Source organism: Tribolium castaneum, chromosome 2 (assembly GCF_031307605.1).
Source record: "Tribolium castaneum strain GA2 chromosome 2, icTriCast1.1, whole genome shotgun sequence".
NCBI lineage: Eukaryota > Metazoa > Arthropoda > Insecta > Coleoptera > Tenebrionidae > Tribolium > Tribolium castaneum.
Window position 1 is genome coordinate 17,667,615 of NC_087395.1, and position 27,314 is coordinate 17,694,928.

Genomic DNA, 27,314 nt, shown 5'->3' on the forward strand with positions numbered 1-27,314 from the left:
GATTTATTTGGGATTCGGCGCTTGGGTTATAAGATTTGCTAACATACGTCTGTATCAGGCTTCATATGACGAGTTAAGCCCGCTTGTAAAAGGTTAAATTCTTGACACAATTTTCCCCGACTATATCTCCTTGCATTTGCTATTGTAATTCATTAAGCGGCGTTTTGTTCCCGAATACTAATAAAGAAAATGTGGATCCCGGCTGAAAAAACGCCAGCCTGCGGGAGCAGGGCTGGTGGGGTGTGCGCGTCCCTTCAAATGACGACACAAGAGGTTTTTTACGGGATTTTAGCTTAATATGCTAAACAACAACTGGCCGTTGTAATTCGAATATGGAGTCGAGAGTTTCACGCGACGAAACGTTCCGAAGTGATTTATTTTTAACAGATAATCGCAAAAACTGGCATTAGCATTTTAATAAGAATGCCAAACTGTCGGATCGGAGAAAAGAAAAGACGATTATTAAATTTAATGGCAATTATTAAAATGATTCGCCCAAAGTGAATCGAGTTATTACCGATTTTATCTCGCTCAGAGCCAAAAATAACTGAAAATTTCGTCGTCTGATGCGAAATTAGAAGGTTTGTTGTTTTCGGGAACATTATTTGGGGAGATAGTTGGTGGTATTCAGAAACACATTGGCTGTAATAGAACGAGAAGATTTTCAATTAACTGATTGTCTGTTCTGAAATCTCTTAACAAAATTAATGGTTTAAGAGCTATTAGTTTTAGTTCGGATGCTGTCAACGTTATATAGAGGAAAACCAAGAAATTTTTTACACAACTACACTGTCTTAGAATAGTTATTTTCGCATTTTAAAACAAAATTATCAAGTTAAACAGCAACATATCTAATTTCCCCCCACAATGATTTTCCCGGCGCATCCACCATTTTTACTTAAATATTTTTTAATGGACTGAACAAAGTTAGACTACTTAATTAAACTTTATATAACGTTTTGGTGGTCTTTTCATTCTAGTGGTAATTTCAAAAGCACCGCCCAGAAAATAATTCCATATTTTATTATTAAAAAAACATAGGCTTGGTATAGAGTTATTATAATCGTTCCTAGAGTGGTATGACTACTTAGAGTTCCACTAAAATTTCGAATTTCGGTGAACATGTAGACATCAAATGCTTCTAGATGTTAGGATTGTCTTTTAAAGCATGTGATGAAAGAGCTCGATAAATTCAGTTTTAGTTTAAAGTTTAAAGTGAGTAAATTTTCTTTAGTATTTTTGTAAAGACAATAACGTAGCTTCTTGTTCGTTCTTTAAGATGTAATAATTATCTATACTTATTGTTAATGATATATCATTCGCACTCGGAATAATTTCAAAATCCACAGAAGTTGGTAAATCGTTTTCTTATGCAGAGTGTAACGAAAAGATGGGGACACAAGAGAATCAGAGATTCTCTAGGTCAAAATAAAACGATTTAACTCAACTTCCTTTGGTACCGTTTAAAAGACAGAGGACGTGAAATAATTATTTTAGATTTTTATTTGTAACTTCAAAATGTAATAATCGGTTTTGATGAAATTTAGTACAATAATTTGTCATCAAAACCACATGTTTAGGTGCTATTTTTTTGTCTTTCTTTTATTGTAAAGTACCAACCGGTGGACAGTGGAACACATTTAAGACATACTTTTCTTTACGTTATCTGAACGGACATACTTTTGTTTACGTTATCATTATTTCCGGACAACTTTTGTATCGGCCTTGGTTTTAGAATAAATACAAAAATAAAAATAATTTAGATAGAAGTCAACATTTCGGACATTCGCCATTTATTACTGATATCAAAAATTGACTTAATTATTTAATAACTTAATTAGTATAATTGTAATTATTTCCCATAATGACAGTGAAGATTTTTATTAGTTGTATTGGGTAGAAATCGAACGATTTTTAGAAATTCACAATTATATGAAAAAATGCCTTTTTTGGTTTCATTTAATTACTAGTTAGATTATTGTTATCTAACACAACTAGCATAACGTATAACAAAAATATGTTTTAAGATGTGTGTTAAATTGTTGACAATAAGTGAGTACTTTACAATAACAAAAAAAAACAAAAAAGTAACAGTATCAAAACATGGGGTTTTAGTAGCAAATTAGTTGTACTAAATTTCACAGAAATCAATTATTCCATTATAAAATAATTAAAGAAGATTGAAAATTTTTTGGGAAAATATGATACTCTCTAACTTTTAAACGGTGCAACTTGGTAAGTTGGGTTAAATCGTTATATATTCACAATCGACAGCAACAAAAGCTTTTTATTAAAATTTAAAGAAACCAAGTCTTATTGTTACTTAATTATTGACTTAAAATTTATAATTAAATATTAAAAAATAGCTTGCTCTATTGGTATACCTACAATTATCGTAGGCGTTTTGTGAGTTGGAAAAATGTTATATATATTAAAAAAAATCTTTGCTTTATATTATTATTAATTATTTAAAAGTGATATCTAATATTATACAGGGTGAGTTAATAGTAGGTTATTTCCGAATTTCTGTTAATATGTAACCAATAATACTGATTCCAGCAGACCAGATCAGAAATCATTAAAAAAATTCAAAAGTAATCCATGATATTTTGATAAACATAGACATAAATACAAAATGTTTCTTACAAAATGATTTTTCTATTTTTCTTATGTGTTTTTTTCTTCTCTATAATTTTGTTAAATAGAATTAGAAATCTTTTTATTATTATTATTTTTTTGTATTTCTCTTCAATCACATTGTTTATTTTTTCATTTATTGTCTAGACCAAAACCTTGATCAGCTTTGCTGCATTTTGGTTCAATTTGTGGTACGAACAACTTGTAGAAAGTTTTAATTTTGTTATCGTATTTTTTTACTGCAACAAATAAATTATTATTATTATTATTATTATTATTATTATTATTATTATTATTATTATTATTATTATTATTATTATTATTATTACATTGTTCTAGGTATAATCAAATTTGATTAAACAGTTTTGCTAAAATTTCACTATGGATTATTTTATTTAAAGGCTACAAAAATGTTAATTCAATTATTGTTTTTAAAAATTAAAGAGGCTCCAAGTGGTAAGTAAATTAGTATTTGTGGTTGCATCTTAGGACATGTCAGAAATAACCCACTATTAACTCACCCTGTATTACGAAACAATTTTCTTATTGTTTTAACAATAGCATACTTTGAAATCGAGCTTCGTGGAAGTAGAAGTTAAAAATTATTATTCTATGAATATGAGTTATGTAAATTAATTTCCTACAAAATAAATACATAACTTCAAGATACAGAAAAGTGAGCTCCAGCTTTTTCCCACAAAAAAAAGCAAAGTTATGTATTCTTATAGTTTCACTAATAGCACATGTTTATTAGGTCGTTTTGTAACATTGTAAGTTGTTAGGTGGTTAAATAATTTTTTACAAAGGTACTAATAAATTATGTATTTGTTTTAGTTTTACTATTAAATTATCTCAACTCCAACAACATTTTAGAATTTAAAAAAAATATATTATACCTTTAAATGTGAGTTTATCAAATTTTACATTCAGTAGAGGCGAACAAAGTGAAAAAGACGCCTCAATAATCCAGTCCGTGCTGTAAAATTAAACTAAATTAATATTAAAGTAATTCGAATTACGTTGCCATTTATTTTGCATTGATAAACGTCAAGTTAAATACAAATGTAATTTTTTAATAGAAAATTTAACAACTACGAGATGTTTATCTTCTTTATTTAACAATGTTAAAAAATTATAATTTTCACATGATAGTTTGACAAATCTAACACAAACTGATTCAAATTTAATTTGTTTCGATGTAAAATAAGTTGGAAGTATTTAATAACAATTAGTAGCAGAGGCTGGTTTATTGAGGAGTCATTTACACTTTCTTCGACTGTACATACAAAATAACCCGGCGCCTCCACCATTATTTCAAGTAAGACATTCTATGATTATTTTTTTTTTCCAAAGATTCAGGTAGAAATGTTATGGTAAAAGCAAAAACTAATTAAAACCTGCAAACTGTACATTAGATTCAATTTTTTGTATGAAAAATGTGTGAAAAGTAACTAATTTCGATTCAAAGTTTTCTGAATGCGGTGCTCCCTTGAATTGAATAAAACTTTTCTGATAAGAGTAAATACTATCCAAACATCTGCAGTTTCACTCCAAAAATAAAACCGCCAAAAGATTGCGATTTAAAACCGTGTTGCACAGAAATTTACTCAAACTGAATTCCTCGATAACAAAATGAAAATATTTGCCTAGCTTTCATACCACAATCTATACCTCCAAACCCGTTCTAATCTTGCGATTCTTTAGTTGTGTAACCCAACGCTGCATTGTGTTCGATATTTCACTTTAAATTCGTCGATCTTTCGCTAGGTTCGCCCGGATTTGGTGGCATGGCTCGACAACGCCTAATTGCAGCGTTTGTAATGCGGGCACTGTGAGACCACGTATTGTCATGTTAGAGTAAATCCGTCGTAAATTTGATTATGTTTGTGGGCGTGATTGACGGTTTCACGTTAGTCTCGATCAGTCAATCAATCAAGCATCGTCTTGATCACGACATTTTAGTACTCGGATTTAAAAGCTCGTGCTAAAATGTGTTTTGTGCTCGAATGAATCGAATAGTTTGCATGGATCGTTTTTTACGAGTCAGTTGACGTCAATGCATGTGATCAATAAAACTGGCGAATAAGTTGTCAGAACTGATCTCATATTTATGGGACTGTGGTCTATGTTTCACTGCTGGTTTACGAAAACTGACAACTTTTGTGATGCGATTGCGAAATTTGACGAACTTTGCCCTCGGAACACCAACCGGTGAAAATTCGTTAACTGTGGAACAAAAGTTTATGAATTTATAAATTTAATTCCGCTATAAATACTATGACTTTGTCAACGGATTTTTATGAAATTTAAAATGCAGATATTTTAGAAGATAAAGATTAAAATCCAATTAATGCAACAACTCAAGTCTTAAAAACGGAATTTTTACATGCCTTTTTAAAATGTTAAGCCTTTTAAGACTTATATTAAAAAATTGATCGTCAGTGAAAAATGCTGTCGGAAAAAACTCGTTCGTGGAAGACGACTGTTTCGCGAGAAAAATGAGAAACAAACTGTTAAACGTGGGTTCAGATGCAAAAGCGTAGATCTCTATGAGACAAATGAGCACTACCATCGAATTTTGGTCACTCCTACTCGCAGAAACGTAACTGTCACGCAAGGGACATTTCACAATTATCTCTTACCCATACAGTTAAAAAACAATATTTTTGACTTACTTTTGGTACTGGATGCTTTAATTCTTTCAAAAAGGACTAAAAGACTGAACAACAACTGAAAAATTCTAGACACTTGAACATTCAGGACTTTGGAAATGTTTCGTACACTGCTGATTGGATTCTCTTCAAAAGCTTGAATTTCAGCCCCAACTATTGTTTCGTTTCCAGTGACGTGTCTTGTCTTCACTCGATTTAGTTCAGGTACGCTTCCTGTGTCTTCAAATTATTGACGATTCTTTGAACTTTAAATTTTATAAATAACATTTAACAAAACGTCCAACGACACTTTCCATAAGCGAATATTGATTCCTTTTTCAACAACACAAAAATTTCAGCCACTGTTGTTGGTTTTTAAACTAATTTCACCAAATTAAACCAATTTTACTTTCTGACAGCGCGCAAACTTTTGACAGTTTTTTTCAGTGGTATACAAAATGCCGCATAGAAATGCTTCATCAATTGTTTCAAATGGTGACTGCCCAAATTACTATCAAATTTTGGATTAAGTTTTTAACAACAAAATTAAATTTTTTTCTTGGATCAGCCGAGCGATTTGGTTAATTTTTCGTGTGGCCATTTATTTTTCGGGGTTTAATGATCCAACGGTAATTTGGCTTAATTTTAAATAAAAGAAATGTGTTTTGAAATTTTATTTTTTAACTTGAGGTAATTGTTTTGCCCCTAATTGAAAGACCACCTCCTAAAATATGTGTATTCTAATGGTGCTATTCTCTAACTTCTGTTACTATGTTATTGCTCTATTACTGTAAAAATTACAGCTGTTATTTAAATTTGTATTCCGTAAACTCTGTTACCCTCTGTTAGCAACATTTCTACAGTAACATTCTCTGTTAAATAACAGCGGCAAAAATCGCGCCATAAACTAACAGTGACAAGAATTTTTGCAATGTTTTACCAAATTAACAAGAAATTGCATTAAAAATGTGATAAGTGTATAAAACAAGAAGCTCAGAATCACACAAACAATTCGACCTTTGGTTTCTAAAGTATTAGAAAACGAAGAAAGGGGATAACATTGATCTTAGAAAAAAATCAACTGGTATAATTATCCATAAAATTCGTCAGTAACCAAAATTTGTATAAATAAAAAATTTAACACTGTGTACTCTTCATTTTAGAAACATTATTCCGTGAAAATAAAACATAGATTTTTTAATTTGTATTATTTATTTCAAATTATATTTGTTGTCTTTCAATAGCTATTTCGTTTGTTCCAAGTTCTGTTTCTCCCTTTTATTTATTTTGTGTTTTGTACAGCACAGGATAAAATAATTTAATTCCAATTTGATTACCTAATCCAACACGAGATCCCACAGAAAATATTTCAAAACAAAAAATGTGATTTTTTTTTCAATAAACAAGAATATTCTTGCCTTGATCTACACTCGTCTTCTGCATTCACTTTTTTTAACATTTCAGTGGAATTTTTTGCGATACTATAAATTCGAAATATTTGAATCAAAAAGTAAGCCATACGTCAAAATCGATTTCCTTTATCTCTCAAATTACATTTTCGAACAAATGGAAACTCTGTTACCCTCATTTTAACAGAGACAGTTATAGAATCGCAAATTAGACAGCTCTGTTAGGCAGTGTCATAACGGAGCACTGTTGCTAACATTCTATAAATGTAACAGTATTACAGAGATAGTTAGAGAATACCACCATAAATTTCATAACAATCCGTTGACAAATAAGTGAGATATTAAGTCTTAGCTGAGTCACCCTATACCAGGTGGCGCACCTAAAAAAAATCGCGATTTCTAATTAAATAAAAAAATAGTGCATTTTACACGCCTGACTGTACGTTCGAAAGGTATCTCCCCTAATTTTTTTGGTAATTTTTCACTTGCAGATAAAAATAATAATTAAAAAAAGTCATTTTAGACCAAAAAATCAAATACTAAATTTTATACTAAACCACGCGTATTCACTTCAGGTAATTGTTTACGAAATCAGCGAAGAAAAATACCAATCAGATTTTGAATTAAACGCACTTTTACATTTTAACCTTAAAAATTATTTTTATGTATGAGTTGCTACTTGTGGCGTCGTAAAAGGTGACAATGTGAACTGTAATTGGAGTAAGATAATAATAATAATAATAATAATAATAATAATAATAATAATAATTCGTACAGCCATTGATCTCTACCGAGATATCGGCACCGTCATATCGAGCATGTTAACTTTGTTAGTTAACAAAATCATTAAGTTTATAATAACAATGCTTTAATAAATATGATTTCAACTTAGATTTAAATTGTGTCAACGAATTTAGCAAACGAATGTCCTGCGGCAAATTTCTGAAAATCTGAACAGACTTATAATAAACACCATTTTTAAAAAAAGAGGAGTTATGTTCTGGAATTCGGATGTCTTTACAGAACCTTGTAACTGTATTTAAACTTACATCATATTTGTCTTTATTTTTTTCAAAGAGATGCTCATTCTCTTTCACAAATACTGCGAGACTGTAGATATACATTGATGTTAGAGGTAGAATTCCAAGTGATTTAAAAAAGGGCTTACAACTCTCATGTGGTTTTTTGAAAAGCATGCATCGTATGATTCTTTTTTGCAACACAAAGGCTTCTTTTGAACTGGTAGAAGAGCCCCAAAATATTAATCCATACGAGAGAGTAGAGTGTACATACGCAAAATAAAACATTTTTAAAGTATCTATACTTACACTAGTGCGCAAGTTACGAATAATGTATGAATATTTGGCTAGTTTGCGACATACATAATTACTATGTGCATTAAATTTTAAAGCTTTATCGATGTATAAGCCTAAAAACTTTACTTCATCGGCCAACGGAACAGATTTTGTACCAAGCTTAATATAGATACTGGATGACATTGGGCCATTTCTATATTGTATCACAAGAGTTTTGTTCATATTTAATTCTAAAAACTGAGCCTCACAATATTTATGCATTTTAGAAATTGCGTCCGAAGCTTCCGCAGAAGTAGTGTGTAGGTCTTTACCTATTGCTATACAAGATGTATCATCAGCAAATTGACAGGGTGAGTATTTATTTAAAGATTCTTTAAGATTGTTTACATAAAGAATGAATAGCAGCGGCCCCAATATGGATCCTTGAGGAACACCTTTTGAAATGGTTTTTGGCTCGGACAACACATTCAAGATAGCGCCATTACTGTTATAAGTGAAACGAACTCTTTGAGACCTGTCGGATAAACAAGATCGGAAAAGTTCTAATGCAATGCCTCTGACACCAATATTGAACAACTTGGTTAACAATATTTCATGATCAAGCGTGTCAAATGCTTTAGTAAGGTCAAAATAAATACCGATGACTGATTCCCCACGATCTAAACAGTTTAAACAGATTGTAAAAGATTTCGTTGGGATATTTCAATGCAGGCATCAGTTTTCTTGCAAGACTGTACATAAGGGGCTTCAAGAAGGTCGGCTACTGGTAACTGATCCCTTTGTTGGCAAATTATACCATCTTCTAATAAATCACGTGTCTGGTTTGCGTCTAAATAAAAAAGACCGATTATTTCACCAACCAAGTAAAAATTTATAATTCTAATACCAGCGTTCGATGGGCTAGCAGCTAAGGATTCATTTGGTCTAAAAACTTTGTAGTCAAATTAACAGTTAGTGCCCAAAAACTCACAAAACTGCTACGACTTTATTTATTAACAAAAAAAAATTAATAAAAATCGAATGGTCCTTATCAATGCTCAGGCTGATATGTAAAATTTCAGGATTTTTATGTCATTAGAAGTCGCGATTTTCTTGGTTGCCACACCCAGTATAACTAAAACGTATGAGCAAAAAAGATTCTCCGAATCTCTAATTTAAAAATTGTTTAATGTAATTTGAAATTCAATCCGTCAGCAGTCACATGCTTGTAGCGCACTAATTGATGACAGCCTTAAAAGTAATAATCCTGAAAGTTCTCGAGCGATATTGAATTACTTTGAATTTCGCTGTTTATAAGAGCTCCAACATGCAAGAACTTGATAAAAGCGTATCAAGTTCGAGCTAAATTATGAAACTGTCGCTGAAGTTTTTACAATCGCGCGCGCCCTTTGCCAGGTGATGTTTGCGCCCTTTATTTACGAAATCTGTCCATTGATGTGGTGGAGATTGTTTGGTGAATACGGTCCTGGACAATGGCCTGACCCCGAGAGGAATTCCAGAGTAGGGCCGGCGAGTCTCCATAACCATCCCTGTTATTTATAGATTCCTTTAATGGAAGTCAATGAAAAAGGACTAGAGCACGAGTCGATCTGTAGGTAAACTAAACGAAAAGTTAAAAGGAGACTAAAGTCGGTAATTATTTCTGATGGCGACGACAAGATGATTTATTCAATTTGAGAGACATCGACAGCGGCAAAACTTATTTAAATACATTTACAAACAAGAAACTTCCAACTCAGCTATTCATCGATGAAATTATGAACAAGAAAAGGAGTTTTATCTCAATTAGGTGCGGGAGCACGGAAATATACGAATCTTTATTTGGCGAGAAAAATGTCCTAATCCCGAGATAATTAATTTTTATTACAACAGATTTCCACCGGCAATTCCTGAAATGGTCTCAGGACTTAAGAATCGCAAGAGTTTAATCAAAATGTAACGCCTTGAACTGCAATCATTCAAAAATATTCTATTGGATTTTTAAAGAATTAAATATTGCTTTTAACTGCAGTTTCGTGATAACTGCAATTTATTGGTTGTAACTGAAAAAATGCAACAAAGCTTTTTGATGTCATTTGTTTGCATTCATTCAAAGAGAGAAATTGTCGGTAAAATTATTAAATATATAACTTGTGCTGTGTCAACAGCAAACACAAGATATTCATATGAGAGAATGAACTTAATTTCAAATATTTATTCGCTGTTACTTATCAGCATTTTGAAAGAAGTAATATCAGATACATTTTTCATAAAGTGCATTTATGCACAAAATGTTTCGTCGTCAGCGTTCTATTGTAAACCACTTTTATAGTTTCCATTGCAGGAAATCTTGTTACAAATTAATTTGCCAAGTTATAAACAATGCTCGTAATTCAGATTGAGAAAATTTTATATGCAGTTCCGCAATAAAACGAAATTTAAAAGTAACTTTGACGAGTGCATTTTATTTGAAACTTGGACACTATTTCCAGACAATTTACATTACATTTGTAAAACTCAAATAAAATTTTAAACGTGTGAATTGAGGAAGCAAAATTGGTAAGACAACTTTACACATCCATGCGTTATTTTTAGTACACAAAATCCCACACTTTTTTATATTTGGAAGCGAAAGGAAATTATTTTAAATCTATTTAAACTCCAAACAGGGAAATTCGAATTATTTGCAGTTTTAAGGTTAATCTTGCTTCAGCTAAATAAAAAATGTTATTTTTATTTCCCTTATAAATTATAAGCAAGCATTAAATTCAAATTACAAAATAATATTATGATTTTGGTAAACTGTTTAATATGATAGTGTTTCCAAGTGTATAATTATAAATTCTTGATAGCCTTCATGTAAGAAATGTTTCTATGAAAAAGTATTACGAGTACACAGAAATAATGCAACGGTCTGAAAGAAAAATTGGACAGAACTTTCCTTTCATATTTAAAGATATCGATAATTTAATGTAAAATTTAAAACAATTCAGTTTTCCTTTTAAACCCTACGTATCTGCAGGTAAATAAATAATCCTTAAAAATAACTAAAATAGTAAAATACAAGTTGATAGCTATGCGGTATCCTTATTAGATCAACAGTTTTATACCAATATTTCAAGTCACGTAACAGATTGCTATAAAATAACTATATTTAATGTAGGTGTTACAAATTAGCAATTAAAGTAATTTGTGATTTAATAAATCTCAAAATAATATTTACCTTTTCAAAGAAACCTTTTTTAATGTATACATTAAAAGAAATTCTGAATTCAAAACAATTTGTGTCTTTTACAGTTTTATCCTAAGTATGATTCAGTTTTCCTAGTTTTATTTATCAAGATCAAACCGTTGCTCATAGCGAATTTCTCAACGCACTTAATAATTTTTATTGTAAATGTAATTCAATTGTGACCAAATAAGTTTTTTCAAGAGCTGTAAACTTTGTATTATTTTATCAAAACGCGAGTTTTAAAGCAGGATTACCTAAAACTTGACTTAAATCAAGATACTGACAGTTCTTATAATCGCAGTTTTATAAAGTCCTTCTACAGAGTGTTTCGTTTAAACTCGACATGAGAAGTATTAGTAGTTCTAATGATGACAGTCATCTGAAAATTTGTATACAACCATAATCTCGTAGGTCCTGCTCAATGAAAATATTTTCAAAATGATGACACTTCCGGTTATATCGGAAGTCGTTATCAACTTCCTTATTTTAAATGGAAGGCTATATTTTTTAATGCGTTTTTGGATTCATAGAGTTATTTTAAGGTAATTTGCATAAGCTTTCTCTATACCTAAATTTTTCAATTTTTTTAGTTTGTTCCATTTTTAAAGTTTGGAAAAACATTATTAGCTCAATTAAAAGAGAAAGCCTAGATCGTTCCCTTGGTGTTTTCGAATTTCTAAAAAAAAATAACAAACCCCAAATATTTAAAGTTAAATTTTTAGAACTTTAAGAATTTTTTCAAATGAAATGCTACAAGTTTTATTTCACTAAGTGGTACAAAAATTTAATTCTGCATCGATCTGTATTAATATTCCCGATACGTATGTTGAATAATTTTCAAGTTACAATAACTTTTTGTTGGGATTGAGAAAATACGTTGCCATGGAAACGAATGGAAAAATTGTGAGAAATTAAAGTTTTTTAAACCAACATTCAATAATTTGATTTTTTAGAATTTGTCGTTTGTTCAATTAGAAATGTTTGTTTGGAAAACTATACAAAAAACGCTGTAGTTAGTAAAGAATTTCCTATACAATGTCAAAAAATCCAACATAACTTGAAAATTATCACAGATAGATATAGAGAATGCTAATACAGATATATGCAGAAAAAAATTCTCCTCCATCTGGTAAAATAAAAATTGGGATGTCCTATTTAAAAAAAACAAGTTATGAGTACTTGAAGTTGTCCAAACTTCACTTTAAAATTTTTGGGTTTATTAACTTCTGTATCGAATTTTGAACACACTGAAGAACAGATATAGACTTTCTCTTTTAATTCTCCAAATATTATTTTAAAATCTCTAAAACTAAGAGAGTTACCGATTTTTTAAGTGACAGGTGCAAATCCAAAAATTTTCAAAAAATCTTAAATATCTCATCGGGTAAACTTAGATATAGGGAAAGTTAATAAAACGGCCTTAAAATAACTCAACTAATCCAAAAACACAGTGAAAAATGTAGCTTTCCATTTAAAATAAGAAAAATCGGAAATGCCGCCATCTTAAAAATATTTCCTCTGAGCAGAACTTAACGGATTATAGCTAAGTACCAATTTTCAAATAAATATCTGTTTAGACAGAACACTCTGTATTACCAGAACTCAAATTCTTTAAAGATAAACGAAAAAAAGGTTTGAATATTAAAATCTCAATAAAATTAGTATTTTACTAAATGAACTATTGTGTCTTCAAAATCGTATAAAATAAATAATTAATAAAAATTCTTATAAATCGATCGAAGCGATCTTGTATCTGCTTTGACAACAATTTTAAACCAGATCTTCTGATCAAAACTTGAAGTCCAAAAAGTTGGTACAAACAGGTTCTTTTATAAATGGTTTCGAAATTCTCGCACGTAATCTTGAAATTCTGAAATTTTATTTCATGGTTAAAACGCCGCCAAATCTTAAAGATTTACGTAATCTTTGATCGAGAGTTTTAGTTAGTTATTATTAATTAGCTTAAGATTAGGACTCTTTCTCAAGATCTTATTATTAAGTCTTCCAAGACTTTGAAATTCAGTTTCAATTTGTATTTGTTCCTCGTTATTTTTTCCCATTTTTGAGCATCATAACAACTCGACGGCATTAAAATTTTGTTGTAAGATAAATATTTATCCCACAAGATACCCAAATAAAAAGTTGGAGTAAACACATTAATGTTTTTTCATTTTTCCCGTGTTGCAAATCAGATATTGAAAATGGTGTGTGTTTGATTTCGTGTGGAATAATTTGAAGATGGAATATAAAACTGGAGGTGCGTTAAAAGAGAGGAAATTGGTTTTGTGAAACCGTATTTCGTTGATGAAGTCGTTGTTATATCTTTGTGTACTTTGTCCGGGTTTTATTCGGAGGTGTGCAGCCCTTGATACAGAAATAATAAGTTCTGCGGCGGGGATATCAAGCGTGTGGAAGAGCCCCTCGAGAGAGTCGCGACTTGAAAGTGAACAAGAGGTCTTTATGGAAAATGTAGCGATTCACGTGTTGCATCTCGAGGTTAAAATCTCGGTCGTAGCAGCGCCGAAAGCTTTCCAGTACGTTATTAATCCCCAAAGGCCAGCAATTATTTGCTCAGTGGCGTAGAACGAAATGGGCGGGTAGCTTGAAATAGATTAGTCAATACTTCAGTTATCGCGGGTGTATCGATCACACAGGACTGTGAGTAACATTCGGCCATGGTGTTCATTCATCACTTTGGGTCTGGCTGTTTAAATTGCAAAATTCGATGTCAAACAGAGGCGACTTTCCGCTCGAATAAAACAACGACCTTAGAAAAACATCAGCAGTGAGCTAAATTTCCGTGTTCATTTAGTCAAAACTGAATCCACATTGCGTCGTCGTTCTTGGTTCGCAAAACGCAAAAATCAATGTTTGGAGAAATACGAATCGGATTAGATTTTCGTGAAAAATCGAGCGTTAAATGCCGGTAATAAATAATGAAAATCCGGCCCCTGATCCCTGTCGTTCTGAATACTGCCTCCGATCCTAATTTCGCCGTGCCAGACCCGCAGGTCTGTAATTACGTAAACAAGAATGATTGTAAGTACAGTGAACAAAATCTAATTCCCTTAAGTTCGTTGAGCTGGCGCGGCAAAAGCGTTAACCCTTTCATAGAATGTAAATTACATATTTAGAAATCTTAGTCCAAAGCTGGCGTGTCATGCAATTACGTCAAAGGGAATTTATTACTTCATACAACATAAGTGTTTCCCCTTTTTCTTGATTTATGCGACTCGTCGGGAGAAAGAAAAGGGAAAACTTGCCGACCACCACATCACGCCAAATAAATGGAAATTCGAATCGAGAAGCGGAAAATCTTTTAATTGGCAACCACCCGTGCGATTTAATCGACGGAAATTTTCTTTTTGCCGACTCATCATCGACGTTCCTTTTTCACAATATTACACCGAATCAAATTACGGAGTTTCTTTCACGGCCAAAATGTGGCAGTCATGGTTTGGCATGGAAGGGAGCACGGCGACAACTTCCGCACGACCTTATTGGGAAAGTTTCAGGTAATAAGGAAAACTATCCAGTAATTTATAGCAAGGGGCTTGTCGATGAACTCGACTATAAAAAGGGACGTTCGTAAAAAATCATCGTAAAACCAGGACCTGCCATATGACATAAAACGAGCTTTTCAATAATATCATAAGGAAATTGCAACGGGATCCTAATAACGGCCAATTATTTCGAGTTTAAAGAGCAACCCAACCGCACGTCGTCTTTTTATGCCATCAATTAAAAAAATGTACCTACTTACTGCTCTTCATCCCATTTTCTACCCCACGGACGCCACGGAAATAAATTTAAACGACTCGATATTATCGATTACAAGAACGATATTTTTATGAGGTTCGGCGACTCGTCAACACCGCCATACTCAAAAATTAAGATCTCAAACATTTACACGATACTCTATTTCCAAACTGTTATTTTAATGAAACTGATATTTAAAAAAAAATTACAAATTACCAATTTCATTATAAATTCAAGCTGAATCCACTAGCCCATCTTTAGTTATCCTCTAAATTACCTTGTTATTTTTTTTGAAAGATATTAAAAATACAGCGTGCTCAAAAACTGGCGCACCAACTCAATGGTGTGTGGTAGAGAACTGGTTACGTATAAAGGTAAAAATAAAAAAAAATTCTTTGTATTAAAGTTATTGATAAATAACGGATTTTAGATAAATGATATGTGGCAACGTTGTCTAACAGTCATGATCGCAATAGAATTTGAGCAACAATTCGGAAATAAAATTAACTAGACGCCCTCTGGTGATGACTTTTGAACTATGTCGAAAACAGTAAAGAAATTTTCGTAATGCCACATTTAACTGACATTTAATGAATTGTTCAACAATTTTGCGTGTATAGTGTTAATTACTTACAATAGAAAGAATTACTTTAAAAGTACGTGGTGGTAAATACTAGCGATCACTTTGGTTCTGTGGTTTTTCGTGGTATAAAGTGTTTATTGTTGGAATTTGAAAGTGGATAAAAAGTGAAAAATATTTAAATTTTGATTACAAAGTGTTATCAAACAGTTGTCTAATTAAAGATTATAAGTAATGGATCACAGCGAACACAAACTTTGGCTCAAGAAACCAATAAATTAGTGAAGTGTGTGAATTTTAGGTTAGAATTTTCCACTGAAAAAATCATGAAATGCTGCGGTAAATCTACAAAACTACAATAAAGATTAACAACTGCTGATACATTTAAACGTAAATTATGCCAAAAGGTAGGCTTTTCAATGTCTTTTTAATAATTTTCCAATAAAGAAAGTGAACCAAACAGTCATTCGTTATTCGTGTTTTCCTCGTCATCTCTCATTTGTCAACATAAGTTTCTTGCATCAAAGATGCAATAATCATTCCGCATAGGCAATGTAATAATTGTGAAGCCCCAAAATTCCTACAACGCTCAAAATATCCGAATAAACATTTTCCCGCCATTTATGGTTACTGTTTTCGACCTAGCTCAGTGGCGCCCCCAACGGTAACTTTACTTCCGAATAAAAATAAATTATTTTTGAAAGGATTTACTAGGAAATAATTCCCAGTGTTGGCACATTTACACATAGTGATTTTTTGGATGAATTTTAATTTTTTTAAATTAAAAAAACTGCTAAAACCTGAAAGTAAATTTAAAAATAATTATTCATCGCTTTGTTACGGAACGATTACCTGGTATGAAACATAAAAACATAAAAAAATAATGAAAACTAAAGAAGTTAACACAACAAGTTTGTAGCTCCAGATTTTAAAAAATATGACTTTAGGAATTTTTTCAACATTTTTCCCGTAATCTGCACTTGCTTCTCAATAACGTACCATTGAGTTGGTGCGTCAGTTTTTGAGCACCCTGTATATTAAATTTACAGCGTGTTAGTGAATGGTTTAGCAAAAATTTAATGGTAGTTAGAAAATGGCAAGACAAATCAATTTAGCAAAATTTATATAAATCAAAAACGCATAGATTTCCCAAAAAATCGTCCCAAATTTTGAGAACCGCTGAACTAAGATTATAAAAATTAGCGTAAATTTTAATATTATTCACAAATCAGCAGAGGTAAATTAACTTCTTGGTCCACTACGTTATTCTTCTGTTTTGTGTTTTGTTATTAAATTTTACAAAAAAAAAAACAATTTTTTTGCCAGGACCGAGATTCGAACCACCCACACAAATAAACATGTTAGCCACAATTTTGTAAAAATTTTAAATCGCCCATACGCCTCCATCTCCATTTTGTTTAATGAAAAAATAAACTACCATAAGCCATACAGTGGCTCTCAACAGGTGGGCTAATACAAATTTCTGAAGAAAGTACTCACTTTTTTGAAAAATGATATTAGGGTTTTTAACTCGTCTGATCATGACAAATTCACGTATGAAATATTGCTGAACCATTTTCTAACACACTGTATGAAAATGCTATAAAAAATTAAAGTGATTTTTCTTTTATAATTAATAAAATAACTGTTTTTGTTTTTTTTTTTTACAATAAAGCCAAAACTAATTATATATCTCTTAATGCATATTAACGTTTTACATTTTTGATTTTTTAAAATAGTTGTTGTTGACCATCACTAAGTTAAAGAGTTAGGGTAATAAGAATAAGAGAGAATAGAAAATTATAACACATATTAATTTTAAACCATCCAAGTAACGCACAATGAATGTAATTTTGAAACTTTTGACAAGGTACAAAATTCTTAAGATTTTGTTTGAATGCTGAAGAGACTTGTATTATAATAATCAAAACTAGTTTAAATTTTATTTGGGAAATCAATTATTAAAGAATAAGCTTGATATTGATATTGATACGCTAAGATATTCACTGATATTCAGTATTCACTGTTCAGCGTTTCTACCAGTAGCATTCTTTTTCCATACTAGTACTACTCTTTCAAAAATCGTGAGCTTTTTAAAGTTTATTTTAAAGATTTTTTTACAATTGTTTTGTTATGCGAAGAATAAATTTCTTGCTTATCATGTCGTTTAGTTTTTAAATAAGTAAGTTTGACAGAAAGGTGAAGTTTCCAAATGCATATTCAGTTAAACTCGATTAAACCTCTAAAATCTAGTTTGTTTAAAAACAAAATTGTTGGCGTTTCTTCCAAAGCACTCTTCGCAAGTCATTTTAATCAGCACTTAAGATTCGAACATATTATGTGGTACAGCGTTGTAATCAGAAATAAAAACACTTTTCAAAAATATTAAAAGCAAATAAGGCTTCCATAAGAAAAACCAAATATGAGTGTTATAACTCTGACATCAAGAACACCTTGGAAAATACGATGACAGTTTTAGATTCCTTGTAAAAAAGTGCCTGAAGAACGTCTTACTTAAAAACGTCTAGTTTTTTTTGAATTGTGCTTGAAGAAATAAAAACGAAGATTATATTTTTTTTCTAATAATTCAAAAACTAAAAATAACTCATCAAATTTTCTAGCAGATAATTGTTCAGCATTAAGATGCGCAACTTTGCCCTAATTTAATTGACTTCGTATCTCTTATAATAACCGAGATCCTCACGATGGAACTCGAAAAACGAACACCTTGTATATCAACAAAATATCTTTCAGGTTATCGGTAGATGTATTAGTTCTTTTGGCCGTTATATTTTTTTAAAACAAAAATTAATAATAAATTTGTGACAATTTCTTCGAATTACTGTAAAGTTGTATGGGTTATTTTTAGTATGTCGGGTTGATTTTCTTTCTTACAATTTCTAATTTATGCTACAATTTGGAGAATCATAATAAAGCAAAAAAAATTTATCATCTTAATTTTTAGTTTCCTCTTATTAGAATAACACCACCATTTCTGTATTTTTTCGTTTCTTTTATACACGTATTTTTGTGACAGTATTTCAAAAATTGCAACTGTTTCAATTTTTTAGATTTTTTTCTCCCCCTTATGTTCATGTATTTGATTTAACTATTTTACATCTTTTTTATAAAATAAGATAATCCTCGTATTCGCAGTTTTAGCAAAATCTCTGTTCTTATTAAAAAATTATACTTTTTTAAATTTTTTTATAACAGCAAAAATTAATTTGTAACTTATTTCTTAACAACTGCTAGTGTCCTTTATTCTCTTCCATTTTTACTGGACTATGAGAAATATCATAAGTTCTATAAGCTTTCTTTTATATTTCTTATTTCAAACCTGACCATCTTATTTAATTTTCAGTTCAGCTTTCTCCTCAGAATAACAGTATTATGTTCGGTGACGCATCTTTTTCTCTTCAATTTTGCACTCTCTCAAGTTCTGCTAACAATTTTTATAGATTTATGACATAAAGTATGACCCATTTGTCCAGTTGTTTCAGTTTTAGAAAAATCTAATATCTGCCAGATTTCTGGTAGTGAATTCCATTTTGACGTAACAACTTTTGTGTATAGAATTAGCAGACATTCTGATAAGTGGTCCAGTAGGAATTATTTTTGCTAATAATAACAAGTTTTGCAATAAACGGATTGGTTTTATTTCAGTCAATATTTTGAAACCCGAAACGCGCGAAAGCGGACATTGCACGTCGGAAAAACGTTATTTCCGGTCACTTTGACAACTTTCTTGCCCGATAGGGAACAGAAATAAATTCAAACGTTTCAGATTATCGACTTGAAAGAGCCAAATTTTTACAATATTCAAGGGTTTTCCGACATCGAGCAATAAAAAAGAATAAACAACTCGAATCCTCCGAGAGCCGATTTATTATTTATTCACATCTATTGGTTTTTTGTAACATCGTGTCCAATCCGTTTTAAATCAATGACAAAAAGCGGAGACGTCTAGCATTTGCGACTTCTAAATATAAAATTAATTCTAGAGTGGAAATGTGACATATTACATAAAGATTATAGCAGTGTCTTTGAGCGAGGCCGAGAATCTGAATTGGTTTCCTCATTTCGACCTTAATTTATTTCTTTCAGATTACCGTCTCAAAGCCGTGCTGATGTCAAGCAGATAGAAGGAATTTTCGGTCAGAAGAAAATCATTCCAGAATTTCACTTAGATTTTAAACAAACCGAGTCGGAATAAAGTTTGATGTATAAATTTGCCACTTGACTAGAGTCAAAGTAACATTTCCCCGAAATAAATTTGATTCACTTGAACGTGACCTTTTGATGATGAAATTGCACTCATTCCGGGCTGATTTAAAAAATATGACTTTATAAAGACCGGTACGCAAGCAGCTAGCAAACAGCATGGGAGAAGTTTGTTTAAAATGTTGCCCCCAATTTAAATTACAAATCTCTAACGGCTTTTAAAAGTTAAATTCTCCAAGTGTTGACTAACAAAACCCGCAAAGTCTTACTTTCAATTTAACAAGATCCCGCTAACTGCGTATTCTAATTTAATGGAGTTATGAAGTCGGCAAAAACTGCCTCGGACTTGTTCGTTTTGTAGCCACGTTGATGTATGTGGCCGTTTTATAAATCACGATAAGGGGTAATGGAGCGCATCTTTGAATTTAAAGAAAACGTCAAGCTTTAATAGGAATCGTATTTCACACTCGAATGAAAGCATCGACAAAAATCCACTCATTAATACGTCCGCCAGCGCTGCCTAATTAGGATAATACCCAGATTTAATTGCATCCCTGATGTCGATGGTGGAGGACTGGACATTAATTATCGCTAACAAACTAGATTTGAACTTGATGGAATCTGGAATTGTCGCTGGGACCGCCCGAAAACTGTGCAAACAGCCTTGCGATTTGCAAACATTTGTCGAACAAACATGCCCTGCGAAGAAAGAACTAGAAAAAAATCAAATCCCTCGGTGAGATTTCCCAATTGGGTTTGAAATTTCACTTAGGCGGTAAAATCCGAGGGCCTAAAGTATTCCGAAGGCTTGCCGGGCACTTATCCATCTTACACTTGCCTCTGAAGAAGGAACAGCTTCGCCTTATTTTTACAGCCAGGTGCATACGAGCAAATTTAAAGCCTGAATTAGTGAATATCTAAGAAATGGGAATTGTTTTTCGTTTGCACGTAATCTAAATTACCTTTTCATATATTCATTGCCTCGCGTTGAAACGTACGGATTTGCTGGATTTGGCTTAACAGATAAGTTTGCAACGAATCGCAATCTCACGTGCGAAGTGAAAATTTAAAATGATTGATATTTGACGCTCTCGCCACAAAAAATCATTTCATGGAAAAGTAATGGATAAATATCAGTTGACATGATAAACATTAAAGCAAACGATGTGTAAATATTTGCTCCGAAGTAATTGAAACAAGTTGGTGTGTATGATGGATTTTTGATTATTTGCCCGGCGCATCCACCATTTCTACAAACTCCTACAAAACCATTTTAACAATAAAATGTTATTTTTTCCATATAATTAAGTGTATGTTTCTCATTTTGAGCGACAATTACACTGCCACGACCCTCATTAAATGTTCCTAAGTTAACACAATTTTGCACTCTTCCCTGCTCAAGTAAATAAATTTATAATTAGGGTGGATTGTAACTTTCGTTTCTGGGTTTGTAATACTAACTAATGCATTTTCAAACGTTTGACACATGCTACAATTTGGAGAATCATAATAAAGCAAAAAAATTTTATCATCTTAATTTTTAGTTTCCTCTTATTAGAATAACACCACCATTTCTGTTTTTTTTTCGTTTCTCTTATACACGTATTTTTGTGACAGTATTTCAAAAATTGCAACTGTTTCTATTTTTTAGATTTTTTTCTCCCTCTTATGTTCATGTATTTAATTCCACTATTTTACATCTTTTTTATAAAATAAGATAACCCTCGTACTCGCAGTTTTAGCAAAATCTCTGTTCTTATAAAAAAAATTATAGTTAGTGAATTCACTTTTTTAAATTTTTTTATAATAGCAAAAATTAATTTGTAACTTATTTCTTAACAACTGCTAGTGTCCTTTTTTCTCTTCCATTTTTACTGTACTATGAGAAAAATCATAAGTTCTATAAACTTTCTTTTATATTTCTTATTTCAAACCTGACCATCTTATTTAATTTTCAGTTCAGCTTTCTCCTCAGAATAACAGTATTATGTTCGGTGACGCATCTTTTTCTCTTAGATTTTGCAGTCTCTCAAGTTCTGCTAACAATTTTTATAGATTTATGACATAAAGTATGACCCATTTGTCCAGTTGTTTCAGTTTTAGAAAAATCTAATATCTGCCAGATTTCTGGTAGTGAATTCCATTTTGATGTAACAACTTTTGTGTATATGAATTAGTAGACATTCTGATAAGTAGCCCAGTACGAATTATTTTTACTAATAATAACAAATTTTGCAAAAAACGCATTTGCTCCCCACTTCAGTTTTATTTCAGTCAATATTTCCTAAGTTAACACAATTTTGCACTCTTCCCTGCTCAAGTAAATAAATTTATAATTAGGGTGGGTTGTAACTTTCGTTTCTGGGTTTGTAGTACTAACTAATGCATTTTCAAACGTTTGACACATGTTAATTTTAAAGGATTCCAAAAATAGGCATTTTTCACTGTGGTTTAGTCGATAAAAATCGCGCTGTGAAGCTTGTAAAATTACCACAATAGAAATAACGTGACAACCTCATTTTTTACAGTTTGGACGAGGGTCAGAACCACGTCAGTTTTTGTTGACTCTACATTAAAATTAAGACGGAAAATCTATCTTTTGTTCTTTATTACCACAAAAATAATAATAAAAATTTGATGAAACTCAATTATTTTAAAACTTTTTAATTTACTATTTCAAGCAATATATTGTGAAAATAAAGTTGTTGTTCATAGTCTGTTTTATGAATTTTATGATTAATAACTAACTGGACATTCGGGAATGCAGACACATTTAATTTTGGTAGATTATTTATGGTCTACGTCTCGCCACGTTTTTGGGGCTCTTTCAGGACAATTTGAATTGAACATTGAACTACAAAAATACAAAAAAAAATATTTTCGAATAAAGATCTTAATCAAGTAAATTAAATATATTTCTGGAAAAAAAATAAATCTTATTAATCGCCGGTAACACACTTATTATCTTCTTAATAAAATGATATTTTAAGGAGTTAGAAACTTTACTAGGTTTGCTGGAGCTCAACTATGATTATGTTTTGCAGACAAATTTAACAATATTTCCATTTTACGTCCGAAGCAATTTTGTGTTCAGTTTGATGTTTGTATTTGAGTTGTTTTGTTTGTTTATTAATTTTTAGGATTGTCTCATTTGTCCAGGTTTACTGCTTTACATTGCATCATCTTATTATAAATATTTGTTTTTATATCATTGTTAGCAATTTGTGTCAATTTGAAACCAGGTTTTCCAGTGTTTAGTATATTTTTTAAATTACCTAATAAATCTACGAAATATCGATTTTTAATGTGTCTGAGACAGCAATAAGAATAAAAAACAATAAGGGTTTTAAGATTTTGTTGGTAAGCAAGAACGGATCAAAATCTTCATGAAGTAATTATCAGTAATTCATTTGAATATATGAATTATTGTTCTCAAACTACTCTAAAATGTGGAAAAACCTTACTTTTAGTATACATAAAATAAAAACGTGTACTGGCAATACAGGCATTTTTAATGGGACAATAATATTCTTTGAATTTCTAAATAAACCTTAATAAATCGAAACAAAAATGCAGTAGCAGTAGTAATAAATTGTGTACAGTTCTTCCAGCAAAAGACTGGGCATTTTAAACCATAATCACGTTGAAATTAGCAAAAATAAACAAGGTTTGTGTTTTGACAAAATTTTAAATTAGTTATTAAGCCCAAGCCTGATTCAAATGTCAATAACTTTCAATTTCAATCGTTGGCAATTACTTTTAAAGATTTCTATGATTAAAAATCCAATCAACATGAGTATAAACCATACATGAAAAACAAAAATAAACATTATGTGATTTAAAAAATTCAAAGTTACAAGTTTAAATAACAAAGAGGTAAGATAATTATAATCTTAATCCCACTCACAGTGTTGTTTACATTTGTGACCTAATTATCTCAAAGAAACAACTAACACAGCTCGAAATTAAAAATGTAGAGTGAGGTAGGAATGTGCAAATATTTACAATTTGAACATCCAAGTAGTTTTTAAATATTTATACAGGGTGATCCAGGGGTGTGTAATCGGTCTATAACTTTTTTTCTATTTGAAATATTGCTGTGCAGTTTTCATTATCCGATAGAGCGACTTAAAGTCCACAAAGTAAAAATATTGTATTATACACAGGGTGTTGTATACAGTGTGGTTCTAAATAGAACACCCTATATATAGTTTTGCATAATTGGATTCTACGCAAAAAAATATTGTTACTTTATATAAGTTTTTATTGGCCTATCTTGTTTCGTTTCAGAATTATTCAACTTTTGGTTGTTAAAAAATAATTTTTGAAAAATCACTACGAAGTCGCCAAGTTTACCATGGAAAAATTCAGAATACCTTGTAGTTTTAGCAAATAGACAACTTTTAGTTTAAGCACGTAGATAATATACTGAGTGTGCCATAACTCAAAAAGTTGAATAATGTATTTTTTTGTAATATTTTATTACAAGAAAATTTGTTATCCTAAAATCTGATAAGTCAAATGGTAATTTATTTTTTGATATGTACTAATGTGACTAATTACATTAGTAATCTAATTATTACTTAAATAAATTTTACTCATCAAGAATTAATAATAAAATAAATAGAAAAAGAAAAAAATATTTCACCTTGAGAAATATTTCAAATCTGCTAAACAAACCGCATATCATTAGAAAGCTTATAAAAATTTTATTAACACACTCAAAGAAATACATGGTGTTCTATTTAAAAAAAATGAGTTAATTAACTTTTTGCGTTTTGGCACATCCTTTACATTATCTGTATGTTTCAAGTCAAAGTCGACTATTTGCCACAACTACAAGATATTCTAAGATTTCCTGTTACAAATTTGTCAGAAAATATTCATAGGCCACTTCGCAGTGATTTTTCAAAAATTGTTTTTTTTTATAACGAAAAGTTGAATAATTCCGAAACGAAAAGAGATAGACCCATAATAGTTTTTATAAAGTTACATTACTTTTTTACGTAAAATCCAATTATCCAAAAATATATAGGGTGTTCCGTTTAAAAAATGTAACTTTAATTCTCTACCCTGTGTATAATAAAAAGAGAATTGTTTTAATGTAACTTGTGTTTTTCTGAGAACCGGTTATTAACTATTCTTAATTTAACTGTGATTAACTGTTCACGTGACCTAATTGAACAAATGTGATTGGTCTATTCGCATTGTCAACTTATAACAACGAATTAAATTTTAACAAAGCTTTCTATAAACCGGCCTTAAATTTGTAATTAAAACAAATGGTGTGTTCTTTTGAACATACGTAGCTAAACCAAACATTTTGATTCGCTAGCTCATCTTTTAATAGGAATAAAATTCAAAATAATTTTATCACAAAGTTGTTCAAACACAAATAAATAACAAGCCCTTAATTGACATTAAAACTTGCGGTGCATTAGTAACGATAGCAACCATTCTAGAGCATTTTCCGGTGTGAGTAGAAAAAGTTGAATTGAATAAAATTAATTGCTACTATTACTACAACTCAAAGTGATTTTATAAGTGGATCGTTAAATTGGCGAACAAAATAGAAGAAGAAAGCAAAGAGCATTTCAAACCGATTAGCTAACACAAAAAGCTCTCCGGTAGAAAAGAACTAAAAGGTCGGATGTGTTCATTGTGCCAATTAGCATGTTTTAAACCCGTCTCGTCCGTGCGAGCGTACACACGAAATCAAACTAAGTGATGAATTTCTTTCCCGCAAATTGTGTACATTGGGTGTCGCGTCTTCCGCTGTTGACTTTTAATTATTCCCAGATTATCTCGGCTCATGAGTGAGACCAGTGAAACCGTGTGGAATGAGTGCTAACTCCCGTTGATTGAAATCGGCTCAGCAATCGCCATCGAACTGCAAGTTGGTTGCAAGTTTCCCGTCATAATTCCGCATTAATGTATTCATTGTGCGGCGCCGGGATGCACAGCTTTCAGGAGTCGGTTGTGTCGGGGCGCAGATAAGTGGGTTATTTCCCCAAAGCCCTGTATACGCATGTTGTAACGGCAAGATTCCGGCCGCTTGCATGCGGATTGTGTAAATGTTAATGTCACGCGAACTTGTTGCCACAAAGGCGCGAATCGCGGACTTTTCGAGCCAGCATGAATAATACAAATAGGCGGCAATTGGGGCGAAGCGGGCCCCCGACAGGAATTCAGTGGGGCAGAGCGCCGCGGCTGACTATGGGGTTAATGGGTTTTTCTTTATCTGCAGGTGGATGATTAGATTGCGGCCGGGGCTAGTGGTTATTCGTATTTTATTCATCGAAGGCCGAGCCGTGGACTGAATAAGTAATAAGGGATTTTCAGCATCTTTTAGAGAGTTTATTTACTAAGAATGCACTGCTATTTACGTCTCTTATAAACCACATATGGCGCAAAAGCTTTCAAAAGCTCCGCAAAAAAGATTCGGAAGTCGTCGGAAATAACTGAATTTCGATTCTTATCAACCCACTGGGGGAGACAATATTTAATTTAACGTCGCTGCTTTTCACCATCTACAAAATAGCATCAAATTTATTTATTAAAAAAACACTTCATCTCACTTCAGGCCTTTCCTCCGCCTTTTACCAACTATGGCAAAAATAAATGGTTCCTCAGTGCCTAGCCAAAATTGGCTTTAATTTTTTACTACATCATTTTAAAGTGTTATTTTTGCACCTACCGACAGGAATTAACAGAGGCTGGAAACTCTCTTTGACTACCGAAAATTGGGCCAGTTTTCACAAAAATCAAAAACTGAAATAAACGACGTTGCATAAAACATTGTTGGGTCAAGTTTGAAGAAAATCGAATTTCTTGAGTTTTCGGAGGTGAAAAATCCTAAAACTTATTCACGAAAACATAAAGTATGATTTTGTAATACGAGACCACGAGTTTGAAGTTTGGCAGTAATCTGACTATAAAAAACAATTACAAAGAAAAACAATTATAAAGAAGAGAAGTTTTCAATTTTTGTTTGAAATACGAGTACCTGGTCAAATTTCATTTTCAAAACAATACTAATTTTTTATACAGAGTGTTAGGGAATGGCTTAGCAATATTTCGTATGTGAATATGTTATAATTTTTCATTAATTTTTCCAAAAAGGACGTACTTTCTTTAGAAATTTTTATTAACTCACCTCTTGAGAGCCACTGTGTTGCATTTGGTAGTTTGGTTATACCGAAAGTTACTATCAATTTTCTTATATTAAATAGAAGCTGTGTTTTTTAATGCGCTTTAAGATTACTGAAGTTATGATAAGGTAGTCTTCACAAGCTTTCTCTATACAGGGTGTTAGGGAATGGCTTAGACGAGTTAAAAACCCATATATGATTTTTCCAAAAAGTGCGTACTTTCTTCAGAATTTTGTATTCACCCACCTGTTGAGAACCACTGCATGGCTTGTGTTAGTTTATTAGCAGGTAATTTTTTTATTAAAAAATGGAGATGGTGGTGCTTGGGCGTTTTGAAAATTTTTCAAAATTGTGGCTAACATGTTCATTTGTTTGG

At 31.4% G+C, this 27,314-nt stretch overlaps 1 protein-coding gene and 1 long non-coding RNA gene across 5 annotated transcripts in view; both read left to right on the top strand.

The window, feature by feature from the left end:
• Positions 1-27,314, top strand: part of Dop1R1 (Dopamine 1-like receptor 1) — a 114,319-nt gene that overhangs the window by 18,313 nt on the left and 68,692 nt on the right. The window contains exon 1 of one of the 4 annotated variants that reach the window (XM_015983151.2): positions 25,465-25,784. The exons of the other annotated variants lie outside the window; for them this stretch is intronic. The gene's annotated coding sequence lies outside the window, so the exon portion shown is untranslated. Of the gene's footprint in view, positions 1-25,464; positions 25,785-27,314 lie in introns of those variants that run through there. 4 annotated transcript variants of the gene reach the window in all.
• Positions 13,836-19,853, top strand: LOC135265392 (uncharacterized). Its single transcript, XR_010333037.1, has 2 exons — positions 13,836-14,739; positions 19,671-19,853. It is a non-coding gene; the product is annotated as an uncharacterized LOC135265392 (long non-coding RNA).